Source organism: Saccopteryx bilineata, chromosome 4 (assembly GCF_036850765.1).
Source record: "Saccopteryx bilineata isolate mSacBil1 chromosome 4, mSacBil1_pri_phased_curated, whole genome shotgun sequence".
Lineage (NCBI taxonomy): Eukaryota > Metazoa > Chordata > Mammalia > Chiroptera > Emballonuridae > Saccopteryx > Saccopteryx bilineata.
Genome location: NC_089493.1, coordinates 112,355,774 through 112,383,118, shown reverse-complemented (window position 1 = coordinate 112,383,118; position 27,345 = coordinate 112,355,774). Strand labels below are relative to the sequence as shown.

Genomic DNA, 27,345 nt, shown 5'->3' with positions numbered 1-27,345 from the left:
AATACAACACAAAACGTGCAAACACAGCTGTTTTTGGCCTTCTCTAGCTAGGACATGAGGAGTGCACATGGCCCAGTAATGGCTGGACAAGAATTGAGGACACTGGGGTCCCAGGACAGTTCCAGTCAGGGGCTCCTGCCTGCACTGATGGGGAGATTTCCAGCTGCGTGCATGGACGCCACCCTCTGAACAGCATCCCGTCCCACAGCCTGAATGCAGGTGCTGGATCCTGCCCGCTGCCAGGACTCTGGCCCCGTTCCAGCGGAGCCCACAGGAGAATGATGGTCCTTTTCCTAATAACTCAAAACAGATCAGTGTCGGATTATTACAGTACAAACCGATCCAATGGAAAAATAACTCATGTTGGAACACAAAGCCTTTTTTAATAATAAAAAAAAAATAACACTTAAAAGGTTGATAAAAATAATCTTCTAGTCTGTTGGCAAAAAAGAAGTGATGCAGATGTTAGAAGTGATCGGCGACAGTCTACCTGCAACTCGCCATCGGGACAGGACAACCTTTCTTCCCCGTTCACTGCTGTCCCTGTCCAGCCAGGCGAGACCCTGCAAGCCTGCAGGTCAGCTGCGCAAAAACTCTCGCAGCGGATCCTGGGGAGGGGAATGACAGTCCCTGTGAAGGAGGTGTCACCACCAGCTGACTCAGGGCCAAGCTGTTTTAATGGCTTGCATCCTGATTGGCTCGAGATCAGAACGAATCCTTCCTCATTTCCATCCTGCAGCCACAAAGGTAGACACACCCAGAAATGCCACACTGGCCTCCAGCTAAAAAAGCAGGGACTTCTCCCACCACCCCAAAAGCATTCTGCGCCTTCTGCGGGGTCTGCCCTCCACTGCCCGGTGTCCTCCACGCCTGTGTCGCGGCCAAGGGCCAAGGGGATCGCTCGCTTGGACCCTGCCTACAATATATGTTTTAAAACTGTGAAAGCCACACAGAATTCTCTCTGTCTAATGGCCATTTTAAAAATTTTAAATCATTTTAACATAAAAATAATTTTTCCCCAAAATACTCAGGTCTCTTTCTAAGTGATTTATTTTCTCTTGTTAAAAGTCTCCCCTGCCCTGCCTTCTTGAATAAAGCACTTAGCTGAAAGTGCCCTTGAGTCCTCACGTTATACCGGGATGGAGGGAAAAGGGAAGCAGGGTAGGGCACGAGGGACATTTCCATCAAAGGTACCGACATCCCCACCCCAGGTTGCAGCTCCTGCAAATCAAGGCCAGACGAAAAGGAGGGCCAACCTCAGAGAAGGGAGCAAACCCAACCCCGCCCCCATCGTGGACAGAGGGCCCAGAGGACAGGACTTCATCCCACAGAACAGCCGCCGCACAGAGGGCGCTCTGGGAAACAGTGTCCGGATTTCAGAACCTCACAGTTCAACTGTACCGACCCGTTTTCGAACATTCTTTGCCAGAGCAACGGTAGTGTCTGACTTATGGGGACCAGGGGGGACACACCATGCTGAGGGGAGCTTTTTCCTCTCCCTCCCTCCAACAGAGGATTTTGCTTTTCTTTTTGCTTTGGCTCAGGTATTTACCTCTCCTGCCGCAGCCATCAGAGCCCATCTGGGGGGGACCCAGACCTCACACTGTCCCGTAGGTGCCTTCGTGCTTTTTGGGCTGCACGCCCCACGTGGAAATGTAGTCCCCGCATCCAGTATGACTGTGTGTGTATCTGTGTGTGTGTGTGTGTGTGTGTGTGTGTCTTGTTTCAAACTTCTTGAAGAAAAATATGAAAAAATATGGGCTCCCAGGGCCAGGGATGATTGGATTTTAAAGTCCACGCTGAAGTGGCATGGCTGTGAGTTCCGGAGCAGAGAGAGTCTGGAGGGTTCCGCGGCTACAGAGGGGCTAACTGCTGCTCCATTAGAACTCTCGCCTATCTGCTACACGCTGTGTGTTTACTTCCGCAGATGTTGAACACACAACTGTAATGGGAGGGAGCGAGAGACAGAGAGAGACAGCTCCTGTTATCTTCCAAGACTGTGCAACGACACCTTGTGAGCTGAGGTTGGCTAATCACATGGCCCACCAATTCTGTTTTACAAATAAACTTTTATTCATATACAGTTATGAACGTTCGGAGCCACTCTAAAAACAGCATACACTTGCTGAGCATCTGACTAACACACCCCAAGTTAACATTAATAGCACAAAGTGGAAGAGCCAAGTTGAGGGCAAATCCTAGAACTAACACACTTGTAGTGTCTCAGCAGGTGCCACAGCCCAGGCCTCCAGTGGAAAGGCAGGTGACAGCTGAAGCCTCAGCACCTGGGCTTTGAGAACTTTGGGGGCTACAACAACAACCAGGCAGACCTCCCAGGGCCCCCTGCCTTATGCTATACAAAATCTCAAAGACGACATATCTCAGAGGACCCAAGAGACCTGTAGAATACAAGGTTGTGCCATTGTCAGCGGGATGTCCAGGTTGAAGGCAGAAACTTGGAGCTGAGACAGGACCAAGTATCTCAGCCTTGGTCCTCAGGTCTCAGCTGTCAGCTTTTCCTTATTCTGTCCCATGCCCTCCACACCTAGAAAATCCTTGATGGGATGATTATAGAGCTGTCCGATGCACTGGTGCCCACTTTTCCCCTTGGGCATTCCAGCGGACCTTGATGTTGCTGCCGGTGTCTTGAAAACTGTGAAGAAGACTTCCACTCTGCAATGAAAGTGTCATCACTCATGACATGACGGGGGCTCAGAATCTTCAGCGGTGTAAGGACACTTCGCTGCCCTCTAGTGTGTTATCATGGAAATTCTCAAACACCCAGGAGCTAAGGGATTTTCGGAAAACACTCTGGTGGCTGTAGAAACGTCTCTCTCAGACTTCCCACTACGTGACAGTACCCAACCTCTGACTGACTGCACACAGAACCCGCCTCTCCCATTTGGCTGAGGACACACTTTCCACAGCTGTACTCAAACAATGTCTGATGGCAGTGAGAACACTAAAGTGGCGGGGGAATGGGGATGGAGCCAGTCAACAATATTATAAGTCTTTATGTACATAAAGAAGGCATCGACCTCATGGGGGATTCAATTGAGCTTTAAAACTTTTTAAAAAGATTTATGATTTACAAGAAAGGAGTGAAAGTTATTTGATGATTTTTTGACAACATGGGGTTCCTAATGTCATTCATCTAAGATGTCACTTTACAAAGCACCCCTCACTGTATCTATCTAGTGAGCAACTCACGCACAGAGACTCTTGCATGTTATTTTTGGAATGTCTGATTTAGTGGGTGGCCTTATCTGAGCTACAAAAATCTATGCAGGGTTGACCAGGACTTTTTCCTTTCCAAGAGGATAATGTTTCTGCAAAGCCACCCTGGGAAGCCTGAGGTCTCAATGGACCTTGGTAGTTAACCTGGCTCATGTAATACCAAGCCTTGCCACAAGGTGGCACAGGCTCAACACAAATGCAAGCCAATGTTATCCCACCCACAGGGAATTGACTGATTAAAAGGACAGAGCAGAGGCCTTGATTCCATCCCCAAACCCACAAATTAGATTGCCGGACACCTGCAATGGCTCTGGCCACTTCTCTCTTCCATCAGCTGGAGACCCGAGACCTGGCTGCCCAGCATAGTACTCTCCACTTTCCTACTTCTCACAAACTCTATTCTTGAGAGTCAGAATTCTCTAGCCTGACCAGTGGTGGTGCAGCAGATAGAGTGTCAACCTGAGATGCTGAGGTACCTGGTTTAAAACCCCAGGATTGCTGAGGTCGCCGGTTCGAAACCCTGGGCTTGCCTGGTCAAGGCACATATGGGAGTTGATGCTTCCAGCTCCTCCTCCCTTCTCTCTCTCTGTCTCTCTCCTCTCTAAAAATGAATAAATAAAATTAAAAAAAAAATTAAAAAAAAATAAAATAAAATAAAACCCCAGGATCTCTGATTTGAGTCCCCCCATCACCCACCCCCATCAAGGCACATATGAGAAGCAATCAATGCACAACTAGAGTGAAGCAACTATGAGTTGATGCTTCTCATTCTCTATCTCTCTCCCCCTTAAAAATCTCTCATCTTCAGAAGTGGGCAGAGATACCCACGGTGGCCGACTTTCAGAAAGGACTTGTGGGAATTACCCGGGTGTTTCAGATTTGCACACTCTTGTCAAAGAAACCACTGGCTATGTACTTCCCGTTGGGGGTAAAAGCTATGCTGTAGATGGGCTGCTGGTTCTTGCTGAGTGTGTGGGTCCCCATGCCACACTCAATGTCTCACAGCCGGACCGTGGAATTGAACAAAGGGCTAGAAAGTACATGAGGAGATGTCACCATGAAGCGCCATGCTTCCTTATACTTTCCCAAGATAGTTAGCACGCAGGGCTGGGCAAAAGGAGGTCTACAGCGGTGAGTGTTTGAGACAGAGGTTACTCTCTTTTATCTTTGTGCTGTTATTCGAGAACTGATTTAGGTCAGGTTCATCCATTCCTGCATTTCCTTTACCTAGGGATGATAAATATTCCTGAAGGATATTTTTTACATTCCCTAAAATAGTCCCACATTTCAAAACACAACACTAATCATTACCAACTGCAAAATTGGGAAGAATGAAAATGAAGAGAATAAAAGCTTTAATGTGATGGTAATGAAGTATACTCATACGCAAATATGCACTCACACTCCTGAGACCTGCAAGTTTCAGTTCTTCTCAATTTCAAATGAAAAAACATTACACAATACAAAGCTGCTATTGGGCATTCATCTTTTCTACGGGGACTCCCAAGGCACTGCTACACCCCTTTTAGGCTTAAAGGACAATTAATGTTTATACTGGGTACCAGGTGAGACAAAAGCAACCTTGCATGTCATCAAAACGTGATTCTGATATGTTCATTATCATTGTCATTCATGTGGACATTTTGTGGTCTCAGGGTTTAGCCTTTCAGCCGAGGCATGAGTTTTTCAATCCAATGTTTGCTAATAAATGGTCTCGGATTGGGTGCTTTCAAAAACAATAGTCCTTGTTATTGTGGTGACTTCCCGGCCACTGCCATATCACAGAGACGAGGGCTGGGTCCACCACGCTGACAGAACTGTGCCACCTGTCACCTCTCCCACTACTCCTTCTCTGCAGTGACACGGAATAAACCTACTGCTGCTTCCTGATAGTAAAGCATTCCCCCTCCCTCCAATTCTGCTTTCTTCTATAAACACACCCCACATTTCTTTTCATCTTGGATTCTAGACTCCTAAGAAGCCCAACACAGCTGCGGAATCACATCAGCTTATTGTTTTAAACGTTCTTAGTGATACACGAGAGAGTGGAATGTTGTATCCTCAGTTGCATCCTCTGAGTGTAGGTATGTAACAGTTCTGTTTACTGTAGCCTAATATGATGTGGTTTTGGGGAGACCCTTGTGACTACTTATATCCATCCATTTCCCAGACTGGTGCCTCAGAACTGGCTAAGGCTGGGGCACCCGATACTGTCCCTCAGAAATCTCATCACCTGTACCTCTGCTTTGAATAAAGTAAACCAAGCCCAAAGCCTATGCTGAAATCTGCTTCCTTTTTCTGTCATAATAAAACCCTTCAAAGAGCAAAGAGCCAGGTGCCTGGACACGAAACCCAGCCCACAACCCTCCTGGGGTTTAAAAAAATTTTTGCCTTTAGTGGGGGTCACTTGATAACTCTATTTCATGGTACCCTTTCAAGGTGAGCTCTTGTTTGTATATTTTGGAAGGCTGCTGACAATCACAACACACCTTAGCAAAATTTTCTGTACCCCTTGATACAAATAATGCTTACTGGCAACATTTCTATTCTCTTTGATGCAAGTAATGTTCACTGGCCATAACATTTACAAAAGGGGACAGAAAAAGTTACTGTCAGATAACTATTACAGCCACCATGCGCAAGGCTGCTTTTAGGAGCCCAGGGAGAAAGGACCATGGGTCATCTTCAGTTTACCTTCTCAGTATGATGTTGGAGTTTGGGTTGATGGGTGCCAGGCCAGTCAGACTCCACTTTATGGTGTATATCTATTTGCTCTGAGCCTGAAGGTCACGAACACACGTTTCTTGATTCTTACTCCAGATCTAGAGAACACATGGGAACAATGTAAGCCAACACTGTTTCTACAGCTGGGAACATTTCAACATCAGTCATTCTGGGAGTGGCTGTTAAGTCTCCAGCTCCAGAAAAGTTCACTGACCCATAGGTCACTGCCCAGGTAGAGGGGAGAACTAAATCCAGGGGGCACCAATGGGAGGGCCATGAGGGAAGGAACTGTCTTAGCATGATCCTCTAATGGTCAACAGAATTTAATAGGTGACAGTGAGCCATAGAGTAGCACTGAAGAAAACTTACAGTGTAAGAAAGAGTGTCTGTGACGTGACAAAATTTTCAGTCACAGCTGCTGTGAATGCAAAACTACAGGGGTTGTCCAAGATCAAGCAGCCCAAGCTTCCAGACCACACTATCTTTAATGCCATGTCATCCCAGAAGAATGCTAGCAACATCCCAGAAAAATCCCATTTGATGGTGTTTACCTTGTTCTTAAAAAGAGAGCAAAAGATTTTGAAAAAAAATAAAGGCCCGAGAGTAGGTACCTCAGTGGTCCAGCAGGGGGCAACAGCGCACAGTCATCTCTGAAGAGTGAACTTGCAGTTACAGGGGTAGAGAGCGCACCACCCTGAACTCATTTCTCTTCCTTCTTTTCTTACACTGCCTTTTCCACGTATACAAAGGCATGATTATTAATATAAAAGTCCTAGGGGCTCTTGCACACTGCAGGGATCTGCTCCAGGAAGGCTACAAAGAGCCTCAGGTGCCACACCAAGGAATGGGATGACAAGTCAGCTGGCGCCTGGACTTTCTAGACTGAATGTAATGTTTTCCAACAAATTTAGGAGAACTGGGTATTTCTATTCTCTCTTCTGCAATCTGCTGTTAAACCGATTCATTAAGATTTTCTTATTTTTTTATTAAGATCTTTATTTCTGACATTATACCTCTAAGTTATCAAATTTAAATTTGACTGCTTTTTTTAAGAATATTGTTTTTCATCAGAGAAAAGATTAGTAAAATTATATATATACAATTATATATATATATATATATATATATATATATATATATATATATATATATATAATTGACGTAAGGGTCGAAATTGTTCCTGCCTTTCTGGTCATGAAGATTGAGTGACACATTTCAGCCTCGTTCTGACTCCTGTGACATGGGGATGTGTGTCATGAGGAGAACTCTGGCTTCGGGGGCTTTACATTTTTTAAGATAATCACAAGTCCAAATGAATATCAGTAAGGTTCTACCAACTGTTTTCATTTTAAGCATTCATTTATAACGTCATTTATCACAAAACCTGTGATATATATAATCACATAGATATCTATAACAGGACAGGACTGAACATCCTAGAGGAAGTGGGGGAGGGAGACAGGAACAGTAGAAATAAAATGGGTTATGTTGTTGGGTGGGGTTAGAGTGTTATATGGAGTGGGACACTTGAATCCCACTCAAAATAATAAATTAAAATATTAATAACAAAAGAATATAGTTTTTCTTTTTCTACAGACATCTCCCATCTGCTCACTCCAGGTGAGATGGGAGCATCATGTTATTTATGTCCTCATATATTTGTCTAATAGCTTCATTAAGTTTTTCCTCTGAAATCCAATGTCTGGCTCATCTCAGAGTCTGTGTTTTCTCGCAAGCAGCAGTAAAGGGCTGTATAGCACTTATTGTTTGCCCCTGAGAAGTTTTGATGGGGCGGTCACAGCTGAGTGTGCAAACGTGAATGCACATGTCTGTGCTACAGGAGGGAAAGGAAGTGTTGTTCCACACTTCCACAACCACAGCGGGGGGCTGTGAGGCAAGAACAGAGCGGGGACATCTGCATGTACTACCTGTGCACAGAGCTCGGTGGCTTTAGAACAATTCAAATCATAGCCGAGAAGCCTTATCTAGTAACATGAGGAGAACAACTGTTCCCAGCAGGAAATAGCCTCTTCTCCTGAAAGACATGAAAAAACGAATAAAACCTGCACCTTCCTGACCCAGGGAGAGGACAGGAGACCATGTCAGAGACAGCTAAACTACAGGAGACACTGTATCTCCACACAGAAGAAACATATGATCTGTGGTCTCCAGGGCCAGTGTATTGTAAGCCCTTTCCCTGAAGCTTTGTAGGGAATGGAAATAGTGTATTCTGCTGAGAGACATTATAAATGAATGCTTAAAATGAAAACAGTTGGCAGAATCTTACTGATATTCATTTGGACTTGTGATTATCTTAAAAAATGTAAAGCCCCCGAAGCCAGAGTTCTCCTCATGACACACATTCCCATGTCACAGGAGTCAGAACGAGGCTGAAATGTGTCACTCAATCTTCATGACCAGAAAGGCAGGAACAATTTCGACCCTTACGTCAAATATTAGGGAAACCTACTAAACTAATTTGCTACCAGCGGTGACGGGCACAGATGTCTGGCACAGAGATGACAGACTGAGGTCAAAACCTGTAGACAGGTTCAGCGGGGACTGCGGAAAGTGTCTACAGAAAGTAAATTCTTAACGGTTGGGGGGCTCTACTTACATCATGATGGAAATTTTTGTCCCTTAAGGTGGGACCTTGCCTCATAGTCTGTCCCCCGAGTACTCACGGCCCTTGTTTGGAGCCCTCACAGGACACCGAGATGGGGCCATCCTTGGGGTCAGCTATCGCTAAGGCACCCTGAACTACCCATCAGCAATGACTCTGTTTCGGTGCAAACATCACATCAGGGACAGGTGATCAAACAGTGCATGCTCACCACACACATTTTGTGCTTCCCTCTGCATGGAAGACACAGCCTGTGGCCTCTGTGTTTCTTCAGACAGTCCTTACCTTGGGGTCGCTGGCCATCTCTAAGTGAAGAGGGTGCACCTAACATCAGGCATGGATCACACAGAGCATGGGGTATCCAGTAGAATTTTTAAAACCAGAGTCCCTAGAGCCCTGGCAACCCCACAGGGGCAGCTGTGACCTCAGTACACAAAAGGACATGGTTAGCTGTTATGCATCCGCACTGCTCCTGCTCTCTCAGCCTGCATTTGGGAATTTAGATTACCAGAATGTGTCCACTATTTCTTAACTGATAAGGAAGGCTTATGAACCAAAGCAGTGCAAACATCGTAGTTTAATGTGCTTTCTGGTTATGAGTCTGGAATTGCGGTGCAAGCCAGACAGAGAGGGCCAACGGGGCCACCGCTCATCACAGTCCCGGATACCAGGTCTCTAATGAGATTCCCTGCTGGAGGAAAGTCCACGTTGGCCTGTCCCGGGCGGTGCCACAGTGGAGATGCATGGACATGCTGGATTTTGTCCTGTGTGCCTTTCCTCACCTTGGTTGACTCTGTGAATAGCTGAACCTGGTGGGATCTCAGTAAAACCCAACACAGCCGCCATGGGATGGCAGGAAAAAAAAATAAGGCCACACTGAACCTGTGACTCCTTTGTTGCTATGTTTTCAACTTTTAGGTGTTGGGAACTCTGTACCTTACAAACCTTAGACCATCGCTCACAGTGAATGGGTTTCCACACACCGAGCAAGAGTCCACAGGCATGGTCCTCTGAGCATTCACAATGACTCGACAGGATATTTAAAAACAGATTCTGAATTACTGTTTCTGAATTACAAAACTAGAACCAGACTCATCAGAATGAAATGGAAAATGCTGCTTGGCCTCCCCTGTTGTGCATCCTAAATTATGGTTGTCTGCGCTCTGCAAATCAAAAAGGAAATGTCATTACATAGTCTCCTCATCAAGCTTTCTGTAGAAATGTTTATTGTGCAAGAAAGGTAGTGAGGTCCTGGTTGAGTAGCTCAGTTGGATAGACTGTAGCCCCAATACACCAAGGTTATGGGTTCAATCCCCAGTCAGGACACATACAGAAATGAACCAAGGAATTAATAAATAAGTGGAACAACAAATCAATTCTTCTCTCTCAAATCAATCAAATCCGTTAAATTTAAATAAGAAAAGGCAGCAAACCCCCTTTTCCTTCCAAACTAGCACTGTCCAAGGAAAACAATATGTGAGCCACAAAGAAAATTCTGCGTTCTAGTAAGCTTTCTAAATGCAGAAAAGAACAAAGAAATTGTTTCACTGCAGTATGGCCAAAATATTATTGTTTCAAAATGTAACCAATGTGTGTCTGTCAATGAGATACCTGGTACTTTTTGTTGTCTGGTCTGTGGAACCCACCCGCCCCACCGCCTCGTCACAAGCTGAAAAACCCATAATGGAGCTCATCCAACTATATTCCTGGCACTTTGCAAATGAAGAGTTGAAGAAGAAATGGCCATTTCTGCAAACTCCCTTGACAATTGCTGCCCCAACTGGGGACGGGAGACAGGGTGTAGCATGCATGTTATGCTGGGGTGAGGAACCCCCAGACTGGTCTACAAATAAAGGAAAAATTACCTTTTCCTCTTGGAAAACAGAGTAAATATTGAGATATTCTGAACCTACGGATGTTGGGGAGATCAGGAAGTGTTTGGAGACAGCCCAGGGAATACCCCTGGAATAACATCTCAATTAACCAGAACTCTCCACAATGTGTATACCCCCTGGTTGATGTCAATAATGCTCCTGATTAAAGAAAACTGGTTATGAGCTGTGCTTCCCATACAAATTTTCCAAGGGAAGTGTCAGGGCTGTGAGTATCTCTGAATTCTGGTTCTCTGCATTCTGGGTCAGTTGTAGACCAACCAACATCTTTAATTCATTTGTTTGGTGGACCAAACACTTTTTTTTGTATTTTTCTTAAGTGACAAGCGAGGAGGCAGAAAGAGAGACCGCTGCATGTGCCCGACCGGGATCCACCCATCATGCCCACTTGGGGGCGATGCTCTGTGCACCTGGGCCATAGCTCCATTGCAACCAAAATCATTTTTTTGCCCAAGGCAGAGGCCATGCAGTCCTCAGTGCCCAGGACAACACTGCCGCAATAAAGCCTTGGCTGTGGGAGGGAAAGAGAGAAGCAGAGAGAAAGAAAAGGGAAAAAAGGTGGAGAAGCAGATGGGTGATTCTCCTGTGTGCCCTGACCTGGAACTGAACCTGGGGCATCTACATGCTGGGCCAATGCTTTATCACTGAGCCAACTGTTTAGGGCCTGGATCAACACTTTTAAATTTACTTACTGAGACACACCTGGCACTGGAAAGAATATACTAATTCACCAATCTGATGCAATTTCACTATTCATATAATTTTAGTAATGTTTACATTGAACTATATAGTCCAGACAATGTAAAATATTAAGTAGCAGAAAAGCTGGTAAGAATCTAAAATATACCTTACTGCTTGGGGTCAAGCACACACTGAAGAAGGTTAATGCCCATGTCCCCGTAAACTCCAATTCCTCCCTAGGTATTGTTTTCTAGAACATTATTATTATTATTATTTATGGTTAACCATTGGAGGCGGACAGTACACAATTTGAAACGTGCACGTTCCCTGACCACACAGCTCTGTGTCTGGTAGTCAGAGTAGGTTCAGGTAGAAAATAAGAAGCAAATATAAAAACAGCCCCTGAGACAACAGGAGGCAAGGACAGAAAGAACTCTCCCAAGAAAATGGTGAGAGTTTTGCACATGGATCCGTAGAGCAGAGTGATGCCGTCAAGAGAGGACCTATAATCAACAAACAGAAAGGTCACATCACTGATAAGCATAACACAGGCTGTCTTGGCTGCTTATGGAGAAACAGGAAGCCTTGGATTTCAAAGAAACCCCAGTTGTCTAGAGATTCCAGATGACATTTAAGTAACACTCACTTTATCTAGGCCAGCACTCAAAATGTAGTCCTGATTTTGTTCCACTTCAAGGCAAAGGTGGCACCTTTCTGCTGGCCCAAGGTGCTGGCCAGGTTACCTGGTGGGTAAGTCAAAAGACAATAATAAACACGTCAATTTTAAAGCCGCGGTCAGTCCACTCCAAGTTGCTGCACCAGAGACCCTATTGTTGGATCCCAGCAAATGGGAGGCCGGGTTTACCAACTTTAATCCATATTCTTGCAAAGCCATCATAGGACCCCATCACCAACAATGTCCCATCACCCTGTGCCTAAAAAGAGACAGCCAACAGACACTGCTTAGTAGGAGCATTTTCTGACCCACCTCAGACTATCTTTAACCCTAGAGCTAGAATATTCTTCCACCAATAATGGATGCCCTGTTAAGATATATCAACCCCAGCCCTGGTCAGTTTGATTAGTCATAGAGCTTGAGTCTAGCATGTAAAATTTTGGGTTTGATTCTTAGTCAGGGAAAACAAGAGAAAAACCTATCTGCTTATGCACCCCTCTTCCTCCTCTTTTCTCTTTCTCTCTTCCCCTCCCACAGCCATGGCTCAATTAAAGGGAATTGGCCCTCGGCAATAAGAATGGCTTCACAGCCTCCACCTCAGGCACTGAGAAGAGCTTCGTTGCTGAGCAATAAAACAAAGTGCCCGATGGGCAGAGCATTGCCTCATAGGGGGCTTGTTGAATAGATCCTGGTTGGATCACATGTGGGAATCTGTCTCTGCCTCCTTTCCTCTCACCGAATTAAAACAATCAAAAAACAACAACAACATAAAACTTATCAAACCCCATTTCACTCCATGCAGTCCCTGAGTTACCAAAGAAACAGGTTCTGTAGGTTTGAAAAGGTGTAGGTATTCATAGGCACAGAAAAGTAAGAATAAGTACTATGTTAATACAACCATTTAAGTTGCATTTAATACATAAATGCACCTGTTCCAATGAACATAGAAATCCAACTTTGGAAATAACCCACAAAAGCTCTTTTATTTGTATCCTGGGAACTCCCTATCATTTTCATTCACACCTTTTTAATTAAAATGTAGGTAGGCCCTTGCTGGTTGGCTCAGTAGATAGAGTGCTGGCCTGCTGTATGGACATCTGGGTTTGATCCCAGGTCAAGGCACACAGGAGAAGCAACCAACCATCTTCTTCTCTTCCCTCCCTCCTCCTTCATTCTCTCTCTTCCCCTCTCACAGCCAGTGACTTGACTGATTCGAATGTGGCCCTGGGTGCTGAGGATAGCTTGGGTGGTCTGAGTGTCAGCCTCAGGCACTAAAAATCTCTGATTTGAGCATCAGCTCCCGACATGGTTTGCTGCGTAGGTTCCGGTTGGGGCATATGTGGGAGACTGCCTCATTCTCTACCTTTCTCTCACTTAAAAAAAGAAGTACCACAGGAAAGTTACAATGAGGCTGGGAAGACTTTTCTGAGCTTTGTACAATGTGTCTGTGTGGAGAAAAGAAAAACTTGTCAGGAAATGATGAAAGAGGCACCAACAGTCATAGAGCAAGAAAAATCTAAAGATGTTAGAAAGAGGGCTGAGTCCCGCGTGGATGCGCAGGTAACGCTGCTTGGCTGCTCAGAAACAGAGCCCCATGACGCGAGCCACCCCAGGGCCCCTCATGGCAGTCCCTGCTTCCCACTGCTGGCTGTCAGGGAGGCGGCCTGCGCTTGAATTCCAGTCCAGCGAGGTCATGCCTTTGTTACTGTGGACGATGTTTCCTCCTTCCAGGATACAGTGCCACAGCACGAGCTGGGTGGAGGTCCCACTGCTGTTCTCACTGAGGTTCCGTATTTGAGCTGTTGAGTCTCCGGACCTGCAGGATCAAGTACACCATACTCAGCATTCGTTTTGCTTGCTGTCTTTATTTTCTCCTTCCCTCCTTTGTAACACCAGACTGCAGCCGATGGGGCAGAGGCCAGACAGTGGCCCAGGGCACAGTCACTCTGATGTGGGGCCCTTGGTATTCTGGGCAGAGAGACCAGCCATAAAACCAAGCCCACGCATGTTACATATTTACCCTCACTGAGTTTTCTTCTCCCCATCTCTGCTGCACCATGTAACTTTAAACATTGGCATTAGTCCCCACCCAGAGAAAAAATGGTTTGGCACCAGGACTTCTGGACAATTTGACCATAATCGCAGGCACCCATAGAAGAGCCTGGCAGGGTGGGTGCCCCACACTGAGGCCCAAACACCTGGGAGTACGCCCCAGGCAGGTAATGAAATCATGATCTGTGAGGTGGCAGTCCGGACAAGAAAAGGCAGTGCAAGGGTCCACGCCCTGGAGTGCCCCCAGCCTGATGCCCTCATTAGGAAGCCAGGAGGTCACTGACAGGGTTCCAGGCACAAATGAGTGCCTCGGACTCATGGCCTCAGAAGTCTGTAGCCTTGCTGGATTGTATCCCACGTTGCCATCTATTTCCATCGGTTTCGAGTGATTATCTGTCATAAAAAGCAGGGGAACGTCATCGCTTGTGCACCTCAGTCTTTTTTTTTTTTTTTTTTTCTGTATTTTTCTGAAGCCGGAAACGGGGAGAGACAGTCAGACAGACTCCCGCATGCGCCCAACCGGGATCCACTCAGCACGCCCACCAGGGGGCGACGCTCTGCCCACCAGGGGGCGATGCTCTGCCCCTCCGGGGGGTCGCTCTTTGCGACCAGAGCCACTCTAGCGCCTGGGGCAGAAGCTGAGGAGCCATCCCCAGCACCCGGGCCATCTTTGCTCCAGTGGAGCCTCGGCTGCGGGAGGGGAAGAGAGAAACAGAGAGGAAGGAGAGGGGGAGGGGTGGAGAAGCAGATGGGCGCCTCTCCTGTGTGCTCTGGCCGGGAATCGAACCCGGGACTTCTGCACGCCAGGCCGACGCTCTACCACTGAGCCAACTGGCCAGGGCTTGTGCACCTCAGTTTTACAAACAGGTATTTTTTTTAATAGAACATCATCTCTGATGATTTCAACCAAACTGTAGCTTGTGTAATTTAATAAATACATTACATTTATTTAAATACAGGGTAGGACCAAAGAGGTCTACCGGTGTGAAAGCTTATTCTTGTATTATTAATTAATCATTGTACTATTTATTGTATATGAACTAGACCTACTTTGCCAACTCTCCCCCCACTGTGTGTTATGATTATTCCAAATTTGACAGAGGGATAGCAATAGTTACTCCTTATATGTAAGTGTTGGGTGATGTCCAACAGCCACCAACACAAGAAGTGACTAAATTGAAAACAGCCCAGTGTCTCCTGCACACAGCCACCAGGTCTCTGTTTACCTGAAGGGATGAGGCATTTTATTTTGTGCAGCCTTGTGAGGGGTCACCTTGTCATCTGGGGAGCTCCAGAGGGTGGATGCCCTATGCTCTCAGAATGCCTGCCACCCTCTACCTCCACATTCACACATCCCTGTTCCCTTGGGGCACATGCATGCACAATATTCATGCACCCCTACACCTGCATACATTTGTGTGTGCATGACACACATACACACAAGCACTCTTTGAAGTCAGACCCCTCAGCAGTCTGTGCATGTATGAGTAGCAGAAGAGGTGCAGGCAGGTGCTCTGGATAAAAGGTCGGCTGTCTGACCAATCGGCTCAACACTGTCAAGTGGTCACCTAGCAAGGACGTGCTTTCCGTGTACTTTCCAAGTCCAAGTAAGATGGCACATATTATCCTGGTGCCCACTCAATTACCAAGAACTCCACACTTATACCAGGATTTTGCCAAAACCCTCCATCTGGAATGCTGGGTGGGTACTGGAGGCCTACTCTAGGAACACTGTATGCCAGACGGTGACCATGTGGTGTGGGTCCCTGCAACATGTAGGGAGCTCACAGGGAGGAAGGACTCCCTAAAACTGAGGCTGTGTAAGTAAATAATGCCATGCCTCAGGATTTCAAAGGAAGGCTGGGTCATAAAGCCTCTCAGGCTGGATTGGACTCACATGTTGGGAAGTGACTGGGGACAGTCATGCTGCGGACAGACCCCAGCAGAGCCCTTGGCACTGGGACTCCGTTACAAACCACCAGAAGCCCTCCCAGGCCCGGGAGGCTGCACTCACTGATCGCATGGGCTCTATTCTCCTCCCTGTTCACTGTGGCCTCTCCGTTCTTTGGTGGATTAGGCTGGGAAACAGCTGCTTCAGTCGCCGTGGTCATTGTGGTCACTGTGGCTGCCTTTGCTTCTGCTGTTGTTGCCGTTTCCACTGCGGCCGCTGCGCTGGCCTGCTGCTGCGCAAGCTTCTCTCGGAAGGCCTACTGCTGTGTCTGCACCACGTTGGGCATCACAGCATCCATGAGAAAAAAGGATTCTATGGGGCCACCGTCAAACACCATGCCATCATGAGGAGGAGAGAGCCATGGGGCAGCCGTCAGCCCTGCGGTTCCTCAGGGGACGTTTGCACCCCAGGCAGATTGTAATAAGTAATTGTCTTTATGTTAACTTCTAACAAAATATAGTAAATGATTTTTCAAGTAACATTCCCATACTCATCAAAACATTTCTACTCCATTAATTAACAGGCAATATAAAGAGTATATAAAGGCTGGAAAAATCCAGGATGACTTTAATTATCTTCCTATAGTAAAAAAAAAAAAAAAACTACACCTTTGTTAGGTAAATCTACTCTGCTTCAAACTTTATAGCTGCAGTTTGCAGCTGTAGCCTGGAGCAGCTTGCCATTTTCAGCAGCTTGGAGAAATGAGCAAGTCTTTAGGATCCACATTTCATTCTATTTAAATTTAAAAGAGTGCTGTGTACAAGGCCCAATTAAAATAAAAAAGATTTTTAGGGATAAAACTATTTTATTTTTTCAATATTAGAGCCACCATTTCCAAATTTTTGCATGCAAGAACTTAATTCAGACCTTTAAAAAGTCACATTTAGACAACATTAAACAAAGACTTCATAAACAAGAATCAGACAAATCAGAGTGACACTGGGATTTCAAAGATTAGAAAGTTGCCTGCTTATTTTACTTAGGGCTTTTTTGATAGAGACATAAAAAGGACAAAACCAAACAGAATTCTCTCTCAAAAAAATTTGAGGTAGCTGCATGAAATTCTATACCTAAACAAGCATTCCCTTCATCCTCTCTTTCTAGGCATAGAATAGAAAAAACAGTTTAGAGAAAGTCAGAGAGTAGCGGGAAAATGCTGTAATTTCCCCAAATTTTTAAGACTTCCATTTATTCATGGAATAGGATAAAACAAAGTGATAATTTAGAGAATTGTAGATAAAACGTTAAAGAAAATCAGATAATAATAAGCTATAAATTTAAAAAGCACCCAAGTCTTCTAATCATTCATAAATGTTAATAGCTGCTGCAATCGACACCCGAAATCCCTCCATTTCAACCCCATCCAAATGACAGACCTAGTTCACTAGAGAGAATAAGGCTTACCCAATCACCTCCCTGCCTCCACTTTGCAGCGCCTTGGAGGGCTGGGCACGTGGCTGGAGCCACGCCCTGCTCGCAGTAAGTCCAGCCTTCCCTAGAGCCACGGCTGCCCGAAGCCTGCCTCACCCATGGCGCTTTTGAGCTGCCCATAGGCCCTGTGCCTGCACTTTGTTCCACATGCTTACCACTGTGGCTTACTCTTTTTTTATATATATTTTATTTATTGATTTTTAGAGAGGAGTGTGTATGAGAGAGAGAGAAGGGGGAAGAGCAGGAAGCATCAACTCCCATATGTGCCTTGACCAGGCAAGCCCAAGGTTTCGAACCGGCAACCTCAGTGTTTCAGGTCAATGCCTTATCCCACTGCGCCACCACAGGTCAGGCGTGGCTTACCCTTTTAAGAGGAGACCATAGCCGGCCATCGCTGGTGGCGGCTTGGGCACAAAGTGGCAGCATCTGCCGCAGCTCCTCACGCTTGTGCACCTGGGATGTTGCCCGTGTCTGGAGCCTTGTATTTGGGAAGTGCCTTTCCTGCCATGCCCCTTTTGTCCTGGTAGCCTCTCCCCAAGCGCTGTGGCAAAAAGCTCAATATTAGCACTTATTCTGATATACTCCTATGTATCTAGAGCCTGATTCAAAGCTTTCCAGAGTGGAAGGGTCTGAGACAAAGACTTTGGGAGCACAGGGCTGCAGAACCGCCAACATTACAAAGCTGTGATGTTCTCGTCTCCTGAGTTATTCTCAGATTCCCAGTTCTCATAATTATATACATTCCTCTATTTCTATCTCATTTTGATCAAACTACTTCTTCTCAAATAAAATATTTGTACAGAAAGAAAAATGTTCCTCACTTTTAAACCTAGTTGTCCCATAGTTTTTACTCCCAAATTACTTTATTATTATACTTTCCCCCCAAACTCTATTTTCAAGCTTTACCTCTCAAAAGCTTACTAACTTTTCGAGCACACCTCTGGGGGTTTCATTACCCTTTTTTTCTCGATGTCCCACTTTGGGTGCCACCTGCTGCATCCCACACAATGAGTCTATTTCAGGGTCTCGAGTGGGAAATTGTACAAAATTAAATGAAAGATAGAGACTTAAAAAAATATATAGATGGATTCGGGAGGAAGCCATATCTCCTTGCCAATAGTCATTACTGTTTTGAGCCACAGAAACATGGCTTCCCCCTGCCAAATCCATCTTTATTCTGGGGTAATATCATCCATTAGCAATTCAATTAAGTTTCCAAAGCAACTCAAAGAAAACCCCCACCATACAGGTTAATCTAACTTCACACCAAAAAGAAATTCGCTTCCAGTCTCTTCCCAGGAACATGGGTGAACAGAACAAGCAGAGAAGCACCGCGCTGTGTTAATTTAATTAGGCAGGTGAGGTGGGGGATTGGGAAGACTGCCAGTACACAGCCAGCTCTCAGCACCCCTGTCCACCAAATCCAGACTGCAAAATACACTTTATTTCTTGGTCCCTACACTGATACATCTACCTTGACTCTACATTTCTCCTGCTTTAGAATCACGTTCTTGCCTTCCCATCTCTACTCTGTCAGCATGGAGTGTCCCACAGTCTCAGTCTCACCATCATGGTACAGTGTTTTCCTGAGGGTCCGTTCTGTGATAAAAGAAATGGCCCATGAGCATGCTCTCAGGAATGGACAAATTCCTTCTAGACCAGTTATTTTCAAACAGTGTGCTGCAGGGATTTTTAAAACATGCAATACCTATTTAGTGAGGGGCACTGACCTCCTTTCCCTTAGATAATCAAACTATTAAAATAAAAATAGCCAACAGAAAAATAGTCATTTGGTGTAAATAAATCAAAATTATACCTATCATTTTTGTCAGATCTGTCTTCTGCATAATTGTAATAATTATTTGTATTCCACAAGGGTCGAAAGGTTGCAAATAACTGTTCTAGTCAAATGCTTAGCCAATTCTGTAGATGCTGCCATGTAATGCCAGGTTCAAATCATTTGTAAAGTTAATAAAGTTGTTGTAACCTGTCTTCCAGTCTGGCTTCGATTCTGTCTGAACAACACTTTCCATAAATTTTGCTCTCTGGTAAAGTTACTAATGCCAGAACAAAGCCAAGTGATGATGCAGCAGGTGAGCCGGAGGACACCGGAAGCTGCTGTGCTGCCATGTTTCCCATTTACCAGGAGATGGCAGAGCAAGCAGCTACCCTGAGAAAGCATCCAGCCTTTGGTCTCCATGCGCGCTGCAATGTTCCCATTGCACCACAAGAGGGTGAAGTACAGCTGCTTCAATAGGAATTTCAGCTTTTAGCCCCTGTTTCATTGAGCAGTGGCAGTCTCAGGAACTCTTGGATTGATTCATTCACATCAGTGGCTATATCTCAACTTTTTCAGTATATGTAAAATATACATATATATTTGTAGGCAGAAATACTGTAATATGCACATGAGTAGTAGGCCAGCCAGGAAGACAAAGTAGAATATATATATTGCACTTCTTGGTTGAAGTTACTGATAATATTAGAAGGTATCAGAGTGGAGAAGCAGCAGGCTGGCTGGGTACACGGAGAGGCTGTGCTGCAATGTTTCTCATGCACCGCGTGAAGTCCGCAAAGGGCAGCTGTGATTCTGAATTCAGCCTTCGGTAGCACACAGGACTGCATTGCTCCCATTGCACCACAGATGAGCGTGGAAGGGCAGGTTTAACACTGTGCTTGGAATAGAAGAGCAAATATAGGCGGAGTGGTGGACGCAGCAACGAAGGGAGGGAGACTCGTTGAAGTCGGCAGCCCTTCCCTGAGGTGGCCAAGAAGAGGAGTTGGACGTACAAATGGGGACTTGGCTGTACACAATGTGGTTAACAGCACATAACAGAGTGTAGGTGAGAGGAATGGGCATGTGAGGGACTGAAGCTTTCATGGGAACAGTCCCGAGCATCATGTCTTATGCAGAACATAGTGGACAGAAGTGAGCGGCCTGCCTCTGTCTCTCCCAAAATGTCTTCTGTCAACTCCAATTTCTTGTTTATCCCATCATTCTCTGTTCCGACCCACAATTCCCTCTTACCCATGATCTATATACTTCTAGTGCTCCACAGTTCTCCATTCTCATCCATGAGCCCCTGCCTTCACCACACATCTCTCATTCCCATAATACATTATATACCCACAATTTCCTGCACCAGCTGTAAACTTTATCTTTCCAATAATGCTTTGTTTCTTTCAAAATTTTTATTCCTATACCTTCTATGCCCTGGCAAGGGATTGAAACCACAAACTTCTTGTTTCCAGATGACATTGTAACTGTGCTAACCAGCCAGGATGTTTCTTCCTTTCTTTCTTATCATCAGCCTTTGTGGCCCACTGTTATGTGTTCAGGCTGTGTCCAGTGATGTGAAGCCATGCCCCAAGCTGTACTTACCCACTCAGCACGTGTACTTCAGTTTCTTCCATGTGTCTAGTGTCCCATGAAGCACTACACACATGGAAACTCTCCATTCTGTTGATAGAGAATAAAAACACAAGGAATTATGTTCTATTCCACTTACTGAGGAGCCTAGGAAGGAAAACAGTCAGGATGTGCTGGAATTTTTAGGTATGGTGTCCTGGATGCTTTTTCATGCATGAGATGACATTTGAATTGAGACCTGGAGGAAGTGTAGCTTGGAGCCATGAGAACAATCAGTAGAAACAGAAATGTACAATGGCTTGTAGCAGAGTGAGCTTGACATGTAAGAAAGAGGTCAGGGTGGCTGAGGGACATGAGAAGATGCTAAATTTGTCAGCAAGATTCCTTAGTAGAAAAAGTAGGAAGTTCTGGCTACTTCCACAGAGGGTATCACTTGCCTCAGAATGTAATTTAAAGACCCCCATGCCTTGTGGGTTCCAACTCTGCATTCTTCTCATGCAGCCACCAGGGTGTTTGCAAATGAAGAAATGATTCTGACTCCTTTTCCAAAGGACTCACACCAGTTCTTGGAAGGTGTATTCTTGGAATGAATATGAACCCCTTCAGGATATCTCTTAGCAGAAAGAATATTTGCATTTATTCTATTGATAACTGACTCCCTCCACCCTCTGAAAACCATATGGTATCATCTGTAAAAATAGAAATTGGTGGTGTCTTAGTTTGACAAAGAGGTGGTTTCCCTGTGTTTGGAGACCTGTTGGAGTTGAGAGCAGGTGGCTATGAAACCACAAAAATGCACTGTGATATCATTCCTACATGAGACCTTCATAAACTTAGGAGACACCTGCTAGAACATTGACATCATCACAACACTTTCTTTCTTATCTCCCAGTTCTGATGCCAGCGCAATTGAAATCCATATTGAAACTGGGGCATGCAGCTTAAATGAAAATGAATCTATTGCAAAAATCTATGGAGATTTGTGAAAGGGGTTTGGCATGGCCCTGACCCCATATTTTTTAACTACATTTCTCATTCTTTAAAATTGTGTTCTTGTTTTCCCATCTTCACTCTGTTGAGATGGAGCGTCCCACACGCTCACTGTTATGATCTTGGTACAGCGTATCCCTGAGGGTCCTTTCAGTGGCTAGAGAAATGACCCAATAGAGAACTATTGAAAATACAAGTATTTTTTCTTCATCAGTAATTTTCAACCAGTATGCCAGAGAAATTTTTGAAACATGTAATACCAAAATTTTTAGTAAGGGGAACTAGAGCTTTTTTCCTTAGATAGTCAAATAAAAAAGGATGACAACAGCCAACACAACAATAGTCATCTAGTAAAAATAAATAAAAAGCATACCTTTTTTTTTTTTTGACAGATCCATGTCCTGCAGCTCATTTTGCCGTCCTGGAATAGTCCTCACTACACAACAAGGTGGGTGGATGTTGCCCTTGGCTCCCGTCACGAGCTATCTTGGTGGACAGGTTAACAAGCTTGTGGGCTTGGGTGTGTGAGTATTTGGTTACCAACACACTCAGACATGAACTCTTTTTCTCAGATTTTTGAAAGCAGTTTGGAAAGGGATTTGAATCATTTCATAAGGGCCTAAAAAACCACTTTAGAGTTAGGGCACAACATGAAGATCCCAGCACTGGTCTTTAAATGAAAAGAAAAAATTGGAAGAGGCCAAGTGGGCTGACTGACTTCTCATCTTAAATGTCCCCGAGTAACCTGGATAAACCAAAGAAGACACGCTCTCTCTATCCCACACCCACATGCACATACTCTCTCTCTCTCTCTCTCTCTCTCTCTCTCTCTGTCTCTCTCTATTACACACACACACACACACACACACACACAGATTACCAAGAAAAGAAAGATCACCTCCATGTCAAACTAAAACTACTCTAAGTTGCATTTTCACAGATGATGTCACATGATTTCGAGCAGGTCGGGGGAATGGGTTATCAATAGAATAAAAACAAATGCTGTGGACTACTAGAAACAAGTGGGAGCAGAGTTACTGGCAGCTGGTGGGTGGTGACTAAGTTTGCTGCTCAACACAGCAGAGCACAGGACATGTCAGCACAAAGGATAATGTAGCTCAGCCCTGGCTGTGTAGTTTGGTTGGGTAAAGCATTGTCCCAAAGGCCAAGGCTGTGGGTGCAATCCCCATCAGGGCATGCACAAGAAGCAACCAACGCATGCATAAATAACTCCAACGACAATTTAATGTCTCACTCTTTTTTTTTTTTTTTTTTGTATTTTTCTGAAGCTGGAAAAGGGGAGAGACAGTCAGACAGACTCCCGCATGCGCCCGACCGGGATCCACCCGACACGCCCACCAGGGGGCAACGCTCTGCCCCTCCGGGAGTCGCTCATTGCGACCAGAGCCACTCTAGTGCCTGGGGCAGAGGCCAAGGAGACATCCCCAGCGCCCGGGCCATCTTTGCTTCAATGGAGCCTCGGCTGCGGGAGAGAAAGAGAGAGACAGAGAGGAAGGAGAGGGGGAGGGGTGGAGAAGCAGATGGGCGCTTCTCCTGTGTGCCTTGGCCGGGAATCGAACCCAGGACCTCCGCACGCCAGGCCGATGCTCTACCACTGAGCCAACCGGCCAGGGCCTCACTCTCTCTTTTAAAGAAATGAATAAAAATGTTTTTAAGTACGGCCCAGCTTTAAATTTCCATGGTGGTGATATAGAGCCTGCTGTGAGGGCAGCAACAGTGTAGGGGGAGGTGTTGAACAGGGAACCAGGCCCATCTGTGTGCAGCCTCGTGTCTGGTGAGGAAATAGAGGCACCCCCACCATCCTGGAGGCACACACTCCCTGGGTTTCACCACTCTAACTCTCTCAGCTTCCCAAAGCCTCTCTCACAGACCACCAGTGCATTGTCATTAACCTTTAGCTGCCAATGACCCCACTCTCAAAGATCACTTTGCTGCGAAATTTCAAATACCGAGTTCAGAGAAAACGTCATAGTGACTGTGGTCAGAGCGGTGAGTTTCAAACCCTTTTTCATGCAGAGAAATAAATTTTTGTGAAGACTAAAGCTTAAAAAGAATTCTTATATAAACAAAAGATGGTGGTCTGGTGGCACACTTTATGATATATAATTACGATGTAGGTTGTATTGGAAGAAAAAATGTTATTGTAACTATTAAAGCTGCTTGAGTCAATATGAAATTTTAAAAATAAAAGTGGAGGCCTCTGAGCAGTCTCTATCACTTAAACATTTAGGTTTTTAGCTTTTTGATTTATTGCAGCATATCAAAAAATTTGGTTTTAAGTGGCTAAGGAGCTGAAATCTAATGATAGATTATCTTGCCATCTCACAATAGTATTGACTACACAAAGAGAGTGTGAGAATGTTACTCTGAGTTCCCAAAATGAGGCACCCAAGTTACACAAGATAACAGGTTGGTTGGACAGAGGTGAGTTTGTATTTGATTACACTCGGGTATGTTTACTTTTTCTGATTTTTGTGTGCAGTTTGAAATAAAATTTGAATCATTTCCTAGGTGCCTGAATGATCAATTCAAGTTTGGTAGAACACAACATGAAGATTACAGCACTGGTTTTAAATGATAAGAACATATTGAAAGATCCCATGTGGGTTGACTGGGTTCTTATCTTAACTTCTCCCATGTAAACTGGATAAATCAAAGTGCGTGCACACATATGCGCACGAACATATACACTCACACACACATATTTTTTAATCAACTGATGGAAAGATGACAACAGAGGCAGTAATGTGAGCACAACTCAGGTTTCAGGGGTTCAGAAGACTGTCACAGCTCAAAACAGCATGGGGAACAAAGGCTGAATTCGAGTTACAACTCTTCTTGTGCGCCCTCCAATGGTACAATAGGAACATTGCAGCGCCCTGTAGAAATCAAAGGCTGAATTACTAAATAAAAACTACACCTTGGCGCCCTCTCAAGGTGCACCAAGAATATTGCAGCATGCTGCCCCGTGTGCCCTGCTCACTTGCTGCTTCTTTAACTTGTCTGCCTTCTGGCCTCATCAGTAACTTTACTATACAGTATTTTCTGTGAAAACTGTCACACAACACAATTGTGCACTTTGTCTTCAGAAAATAGCATCCTGCAGCCCGAGCCAGGTGGCTTAATTGCTTAGAGTTTCATCCCAAGGCACAGAGTTTGCTGGTTCTATCTGTTGTAAGGCACATTCAGAAACAAGTAAGTCTATGTTCCTATCTCACTTTCTCTCTCGCCTTTCCTGTTTTTCTATAATCAATTCTTAAGAAATTTTTAAAGAAAATCACATCCTGCTTTGCTTCAGACATATGAATGGTGTAAAACTCAAGTGTATATTACAGTATTTCTGCCAAACGCACAGACACAGTTACACAGACATATATACTTTTTATTTTACCAATTGATGGGAAGTAATGTGAGCATAAATAAGGCTTCCAGAGGCTGTTGCTGCTCAAGACAGCGTGGGAGCTACAGACTAAATTCCTATCAAAGCTGCTCTTCTTCGCCCTCTTGTGGTGCATGACAACATTGCAGCACAGAAGCTGCCAGTGCCCTGCTAGTCTGCTGCCTCTTCATTTGGCTGCCTTCTGGCATCAATCCCTTTACCCGAGAGCCAAAATTAGCGCTAAGTGTTGTTTCAGATGGAACCAAAGCCACACCGAGTGGTTGGTTAAAACAACTTTATTAAATCCTAACAAAGGATTTTGCCCTGGCATTACATTACAGCATCTACAGAAGTGGCTGATCATTTGTCTGGAACACTGATTTTCAACCTTTTGATTCTCAAGGCAGACAACCAAATTATTACAATTCCGCAAAACACTGGTCTGATATAAAAATATGTCAAAGTTTTATTTATTTACACCGGATGGTTGTATTGGCTGTTGTTATTTCTTAAATTTGACTGTCTAAGGAAAAAAAAAGGTCATTGCCCCTCACTAAAAAGATATTGCATGATTTAAAATTTTTTGTGGCACACTGTTTGAAATCACTGGTTGCCTATCCTGTGGTGGCACAATGGATAAAGTGTCAACCTGGAACACTGAGGTTGACAATTTAAAACCCTGGGCTTGCATGATCAAGACACAGATGGGGGTTAATGCTTCATGCTTTTTCTCTGCATTTCTCTTTATTTCTCTCTCTCCTCTCTCAAAAATGAATAAAATAATAAAAATTAAAAAGAGAAAATTATTACTCTAGAAGGAATACATACAATTTCATGTGCATGACAATGAACCATTTTTCTAGTCACAGAAAGGACTCTCAGGAATAATGTAATATGCTGATGAGGGTGAGACTATGGAATGTTACATTCCGACAGAATGGAGATGAGAGGGCAAGAAAACAATTCTAACAAATGAGTAACATAGAGTCAAGGCTTATGAGTCAGGACCGTGCCACACCCTTCTCACAGATCCCCCTAGATTTTTGGAAGACAGTCAAACTCATACAGGCTGTGGGACCCATTTGCAATATTGATTTTGATTGTACTGGCATTAAAAACTAGAGAGAATCTAGAAAAAGTTGTGATGGTGTCAGTGTTCTGGCAAGTGTCTCATGTTCTTCAGGAAGGTCGCAGATAGGAATAAAATAGCTGCATTTCTGTTGTTGCCTGGCCCCCTGCATTCAACTCAGAAGGTCGCCAAAGAGAGAGAGGCCACCACCCTGTAGACACCCTCTAGGTTGTCTTTTCAATCAATGGTGCAACATGGTCTCCAGCGGCTGAGGGGAGTGATTGTCAGTAGAATAAGAGGAAATATTTTTTCCGCTAAAAGAAATCCTGAAGGGCTGGATAATCATTCCAAGAACATGCCTTTCTTCAGGACTTGTGTGAGTCCTTTGGAATAGGTGTCCGAATCATTTTGTCATTTGCAAACACCCAGCTTGGTGCCAGGTTCTAGGCTGCATGTGCAATGTGCTATAATTTTTGCAGTTCTTAATCCAAATGTGACCTCGACCTCACCAAGGGGTCCAGGAAACCCTACCTGAAACTACCCTCCTGCACACTCCTGATTGTTTTTTCTTCATAGCCTCAGAACATGGAATAGAACAGAATTCCTTTTGGGTTTTTTCTCTGTCACTCAGTTTAACGAACAGTCTTGGTATGTGCAGTGACTCACGGGACACCTGGCACACAGAAAATGCTCAAGAACACGTGATGAGTGTGTAAGTACAGCCCGACACATGGCTTCACATTTACTAGACACAACCTGAACACATAACTGAAGGCCACGAAGTCTGATGAGTAGAAAGAAGGGCAGGAATGACTTTTGCCAGTTCGCTAAGTTAGAGCGTCATCATGAAGCACCAAGGTTGTGGGTTCAACCTCAGAGAATCACACTGGGATTTATTTAGGTTGTGTAGAGTTTAGGTTGTGTTGGATTTTGCTTTGGCTCTGTGTGTGTGTGTTGGTGTATCAGACAGCATGTTGAGAAAATAAAATTTGTGGATTGGAGCTTTAGAAAGTCTAATTATTCTCAGACACCAGCCCTGAGACTGGGTCATGGTGCTTCCAGGGGGTGTTGTTTACTCCTGGAAGCAATTTAGTCATCATAGCCAAGTTGTGACAAGATCAGGTTGCAGAGTTACTGGCAGCTGTTGGGTAGTGACCAAGGTTGTTGCTCAATATACAGCAGGGCACAAGACACTTCAAAATAAGGAACCACCCAGCCCAGCCATGGTGACCCAGTTAGGCAGAGTGTC

General features: G+C 44.8%; 1 pseudogene; it reads right to left on the bottom strand.

Annotated features, from left to right (window-relative positions):
- LOC136335528 (F-box-like/WD repeat-containing protein TBL1X) overlaps positions 1–27,345 on the bottom strand; it is a 29,411-nt pseudogene that overhangs the window by 198 nt on the left and 1,868 nt on the right.